The sequence below is a fragment of the Azolla caroliniana genome, unplaced genomic scaffold (genome assembly GCF_043228905.1).
Source record: "Azolla caroliniana isolate FFs.n. ecotype wild unplaced genomic scaffold, voAzoCaro1.0.p SCAF_4, whole genome shotgun sequence".
In the NCBI taxonomy this organism is placed as follows: domain Eukaryota; kingdom Viridiplantae; phylum Streptophyta; class Polypodiopsida; order Salviniales; family Salviniaceae; genus Azolla; species Azolla caroliniana.
In genome coordinates, this window is record NW_028230439.1 from 25,502,059 (window position 1) to 25,508,400 (window position 6,342).

General features: G+C 41.4%; 1 pseudogene; it reads right to left on the reverse strand.

Annotated features, from left to right (window-relative positions):
- Positions 1 to 518: 518 nt before the first annotated feature.
- Positions 519 to 1,693, reverse strand: LOC147865650 (high affinity iron permease 1 pseudogene; annotated as a pseudogene).
- Positions 1,694 to 6,342: the final 4,649 nt, after the last annotated feature.

Sequence of the window (6,342 nt, forward strand, 5' to 3'; positions counted from 1 at the left end):
CTTTGATCTTCCACTCCTTTTCGAGAGACTTCAATGGAAATGAAACCATGCCTAACACATAGTCATTTCCTTTATAGAACATGTTACACCATAAGCTATAACATCTTTAGTACAATACTAGAACTCTTTTAAATATGTTTTTTATTCTTTTCAATGATTGGGTACACATCTCATAATTTGGTCTTAGAAGACTTTAATGTAATCTCTCTCTCTCTCATTCACACATACACACATAGAGGTAGCAAATTGCAATTCACAAGAAATAAGTTTATATATATAGGCATTTCTTCATGTAGTCACTAGTGTGTAATAAAAAATCCTCCTTATTTCAAAGTTGAGAACATCCACACAAATAGTTTGCTCCTCCAAAAGACTTAAGATCGTGCATACAAATAGATTGCTCCTCCGAAGGCTTCAAACATGATTTACCATATCATACCACATGGTTAAACAACCCTTCCCTATATATTCCCCACTAGTATGTACACATGATAAACCTAAAACACTACACTCAAACAAACTAGTAAGGCTTTTCATCTTGGATTATTGATTGAAATATCATAAATGTGAGTTGCCCAAGAGAATTTGAAATCTTCATTTTCGGAAACTCAAGCATCAACACACACTTGAGGGTTTATTTGGGAGTATAAAGTATGTGTGAAGCAAAAAGATTTTTAGCTCATTAAACGGTCATCGTCGCCAACGAGTCATTTTGTGCATTTGAGGCCTCACGTTGCGCTTCACGGCGCCATTTCCATCGCAAGAAGATCAATGCGGCAACCACGAACAACCAATAAGAGATGTATGCTCCCAAAGTCCCCTGTGTGGCTTCATCACGCCATCCCACCAATGTATTCAACAATGCCCAAATGTTGTTGCCACTTTGGTGACAACAATCAAGCTTCCACAAGAACGTCTCCTTCTCCGTGAACTCCTCAAACTCGTGCACCGAGCCGACAAACAACCCCGCCGCGATCACAAGCAATAGCACCGTCGCCACATTGAGAAAGTACTTGAATGCCGTCCGATTGCCCCCCTTGTAGAGGAGGTAACCAACAGCAATCCCACAGATGGCCCCGACAACGGCCGGGATGGGGTACGCGGTGCCGGAACCCTCGAGCCCGATCCCTCCCAAGAAGATCACCGCCTCCACACCTTCCCTCAACACCACGGTGAACGGGATGAAGAAGAGTGTGTACTTCCCCTTCTTACTCGATGCGAGGCTTTCGGCGGTATCCTCATCCACCTTGGCTCGGGATGCGTGTTCGGATGAGAGCGCGTCCATGGTGACCTTGGTGAGCTTCTTCTCCCATTTCTCCCTCCATGTGTCCACCCGGATCATGGAGAAGGCCATGAGTGTGATGAGCACGACCGCGATGAGGCCGAGGATGCCCTCCCACAGGGCCTCCGACTCGTCCCATGCCTCCTTGGCCACGGTGTAGTAGAGGGACAGAAAGACGGTGGCGGCCACGAGGCAGAGGGCGAGGGCGAGGCCAACCCCGAGCCAGACCTGGCGCTTCATGCGCTTGCGGGAGGGGCCCTTGGGGACGATCTTGTTGATGAGGGCCAGCATGACCGAGAGGATGATGGAGGCCTCGAGGGTCTCGCGGAACAGGATGAAGAAGGCCGGCACGCTGAAGAGCTCCACCATTGTTCCTTTGCTTGCTTGGGGGAGGAAAGCAGCTGCTACTAAGTGCTACTTGAGCTCCAAACGAATGAAATTTGTAACAATGTGGGAGAATCCAGGAGGGATATGGAATTGAGGCTCAAAATGGAAGATGGTTGGAAGAATAGGCTTGTAAAGTATCAACGGAGGCGCTGACTTTATATAAGGAAAGGACAGTACGGAATGGTGGGATGTAAAGTTGACTTTTGGGTGATGTGTGAAAGGGCCGTGGTGTGTATGCATGTCACGTGGCGGCATGTGTAAAGCACTCATGTTATTATTATAGACTTTGGAGCTGTATTGTAAGTCTTATACATATTGTGTGGGAGTGTGTGGGTCTCTTCTCTACCAAACGTTGTCCGCTGAATATCACGATCTGGTTTGCATAGAATAACAAGCACATGGCCATTTTTGGTTCTGCATTTGGTGAGAATCAGCTCAGATCCCTCGATTTTTGCATAGGGTTTCTAGGATTACATTATAATACGCAGGCCATAGTCGTTAAAAAACGCGTATTCAATGTTTTAGAATACTCAGAAGTATTCTACATGTATTATACGTTTTACAAATACCATTTTTCATATTTTCATATATTCTACATATTTAACAAGTATTTACCATTTCAAAAACAAAATTAAAGAAACTCAAGATTTTAAGAAATGTTTAATGTATTCTATGTCAAGTATGCTACGTATCTAAAGTATTCTACATGTACTCTATGTATTTAACGTATTTTATTATTTATCTATAAAATACGTAGTATTTTTTTTTTAAAGTTAGAATACTTAGCATTCATATTCTACACGTATTGTATGCTAAGTATTCTACAACAATGACGCGGGCACACACATGCATACACATGTACCCACATATAAGCCCGAGTGTGCCTTCTTCATGCACCTTATCATGTGGACGACAATCAAAATACTCTAGACTCTAAAGCAAAGATAAATAAAACTTGAAGCCACTTGGGCCAAGGTGGGTATGTTGTTGTGTTCAATTGATGATCTATGTGTCTGCCGAAGGAAACATATAGAATGTCTATTTGCCTCATTGGTTATCTTGTTAGGAGATGATATAGAGGTTAGGATGGTTGGCAAGTGAGCACCTAACCACGTTGTCGTATAGAGGAAATGCTAACCAAGGGATGAGGTGATCCCACTGATGGCCCCGACAATGGTCGGGATGGGGTACATGGTGCTGGAACCCTCGAGCCCGATCCCTCCCAAGAATATCACCGCGGTGACGTTGCCCTATAGGTTAGGATGGTGTTCTTCGTCCATGCTTCTTACCTGCAACATTTCTTCATCCTTTCTTTCAAATCCATTGCTGACTTTCAAAGAATCGAGATTCCTCTGTGTGTGTGTGTGTGTGTGTGTGTGTGTGTGTGTGTGTGTGTGTGTGTGTGTGTGTGTTTGTGTTTGTGTTTGTTAATCCTATTGTCTATACAAGGAATGGGGGCGGTATAGCAATTGGTGGGTATATGTAGGTTAGCAAAGAGTGCACGGGTAGTTGTGAGAATGGATAGGAGTAGAGGAGGAGGAGAAAGGAGAAGAATGAGAGAGAGTAAGTAAGAGAAAGAAAGAAGTGAGATTGGGAAAGAGATAGAGGGAGGGAGGGAGGGAGGGAGGGAGAGAGAGAGAGAGGGAAAGGGGAAAAAAAAGGGGAGTGAAAGAGAGGTGAGATAGAGGTGAGAGAAAAATATTTGAAAATTTGAAAATGTATTAGAAAACGTGGTCTATTAGCAAACTAGTTTTGCTCACAATAGGAGCTCTTCAGTGTCAAACGACCATATATAATAGTTGGAGATGTTTATATAGGACGGAAGAGAGAGAGAGAGAGAAAGAGAGATTGGTGGTCTATGCGGCAAGCAGCAATAGAAATAAGGAATCTTGTGTTGTTGGCATCCACATACTCAACACATAGTGCGGGTCTTCTATTGTATTCATCATCTTCGACCTCTTTAATCGGGTGAGTTCCGGTTATCTTTCTTGTTCATGGAAAATTGTTTTTATCCTGGATCGCTATCACATCAAGAATAATGGATATGAACATGAATTCCTCTCAAATTGTGGGGGACATCGATATGGACACAATTGATCCAAAACAGAGTAATGTGATGGTTGAATGAGGTTGACAAGGATCATTGTAATTGGGATCATTTATGGGGAATTGCCAATACCTTGTTGTCTAATATTGTGGAAGAAAATGAAAGTGCACCGAAAGAATGCATTGAGGAGGATGTGCATGATGTGAAAGTTGATGCTAAGGCAATGTTGCAATCTTTTGATGTATTCTATGATCGTGCGGTTATATTGTTTTTTACCGGGAACCTTCCATACATTAATTAGATTAAACTATGGTTGAACTCAATCTTGTCACCAAATTGTGTTGAAAATATATATATGTAGGACCTCGAGGGTTTTATGATGTAGTGTTTTGTTCACTAGAACATCGAAGTGCATTGTTGGCCAAAGTTCCTGTGTTTTTTTATAAACGATTGGTGCATGTAATGCAATGGTCCCCCGTTGTGGACTATCATGCTTTGTTAAAACAAGAATGCCCCGTTTGGGTAACATTGGATTGTAAGCATGTTTTTTTATGGCCACTTTTACCAGATTTGAGTCAAATGGGTAAAGTGTTGGTATCTCCACATGCAAATGCTACAAATAAGTGTAGATTTTGGGTGTTACGGGATACAAGTCGTAAGAGGCTAGGATGGGTGCGTGTGAACATACCTGGTATGAAAAGACTTTGTTTTAAATTGAAGTGGGAGACGTTTGCAGGTCATTGTTTTGGATGTGGTGAATGGGGTCACTTTATGGCGGAATGCCATCGTCATTGCCCTTCAGCTATAGAGGTTCCTAATGAAGAGAATGGTAAGGAAAGAGTTGGGAGAGATGCTAGTGTGTCAAATATTGTGGTTGTTATGGATGAAGGAACATCATCTAGAGAGCGAGTTATAAAGAGGTTTCACTTGAAGGTTTGGGCCCTAAAAATAAGGGAGCTCAATCTGCGGATATGGAAAAACAAAGTTTGGTGGTGATAGAAAAAGGAAAAAAACCATTGGATAGAACTAGTAGTGATGTTGTTGAAAAGCTTGGCATCAACTTAAGGGCAAGTCGAAGGGGAAATCAATGAATATGCAACGTAATAGTTTTCCCACTACTCGTGAGACTACTTGGAAAGGTAATTCAGGAACTAGAGAGGATCCTCGAAAAGTTCCTTCACAAAGACAATTGAGGGATAAGGGATTGCCCCTTCACCTTCAGTTTGATTCATTGGGACGGGTTGTAAACTCATCGAATTCTCGAGGTTTTCGTCAAGCGGGAGAACCTAAACAAAAGATTTTGATAGATGGCCCTAAGGATGTGGTGCATGAAAATCCATATGCAACATTGGCACATGCTTTGACTAGTTTCATGACATCGGTTGCTCTAAAGGAGCAAGTGCGCCCATAACATTGTTGATTGAATGAAAGTGGTAACATGGAATGTGAGAGGGGCATGTTCTCCTCATAAGAAGTATATATATTATTGCAAACTTTGTTAAATAAAGAATGGGATGCATTATGTGCAATTGAGCATAAGTGTCATGAGTTAGAAGGATCCACAGTTCATTTGCGTGGATATTCATCATTCTATGCAGGACATCTTAATAATCATTATTCAAGTGTGGTATTAATCGTGTGAGATAAATATTATCCTAAGTGGTGCATAATGATCCTTATAGTCGGTTTTTGGTTCTAGAAATCACTTTTTTGGCAAGGTTGTGTGGGCGGTTGGGATTTTATGCCCCTAACCAAGCCACGCAACGTATTGCATTATGGGGCTCACTTCGTCAAACCCTATGTGTGGGTCGTCCAAGATTATTTATGGGTGATTTTAACATGTGTGTTGATGCATCTCAATCTACATCTGAACATTCAATCTTAGATGATCCTGAGCAACTTGCTTAGGATTCATTAGCTATGGAGGTTCTAAAGTTGGATGTTTGGACATGGTTGCATGGGAATGATCCAAGTTTTACTTTCCAATCCGCTCAACATAGACAAACATGGAATTGGTTAAATAGAATGTATGTGATGCGCAATGATTCTTTTTTACCAACATCACTTCGTATGACAGTTTTACAAGATGTAGGAACTTTAGACCACTCCCTTATTTGTTTGGAGGTTTGTGGTCATGCAATTGACATGTATAAGTCTTTACTTGGAAAGCCTCCATTACGCTTTAACTCTTCTCTTTTGCTTCAACCTCACTTTCAAGATTCTCTCATGGAGCATGTCATTATGCTAAATTCCATTACCGATAGAGAGCGCAACAATAAAAACAATTTCGCTTCTCCTTTCCCTCTCTCTCTCTCTCTCTCTCTCTCATTCACACACACACATAGAGGTAGCAAATTGCAATTCACAAGAAATAAGTCTTTATATATAGGCATTTCTTCATATAGTCACTAGTGTGTAGTAAACAATCATCCTTATTCAAAGTTGAGAACATCCACACAAATAGTTTGCTCCTCCAAAAGGCTTAAGATCATGCATACAAATAGATTGCTGCTCCGAAGGCTTCAAACATGATTTACCATATCATACCACATGGTAAAACAACCCTTCCCTATATATTCCCCACTATATATGTACACATTATAAACCTAAAACACAACACTCAAAC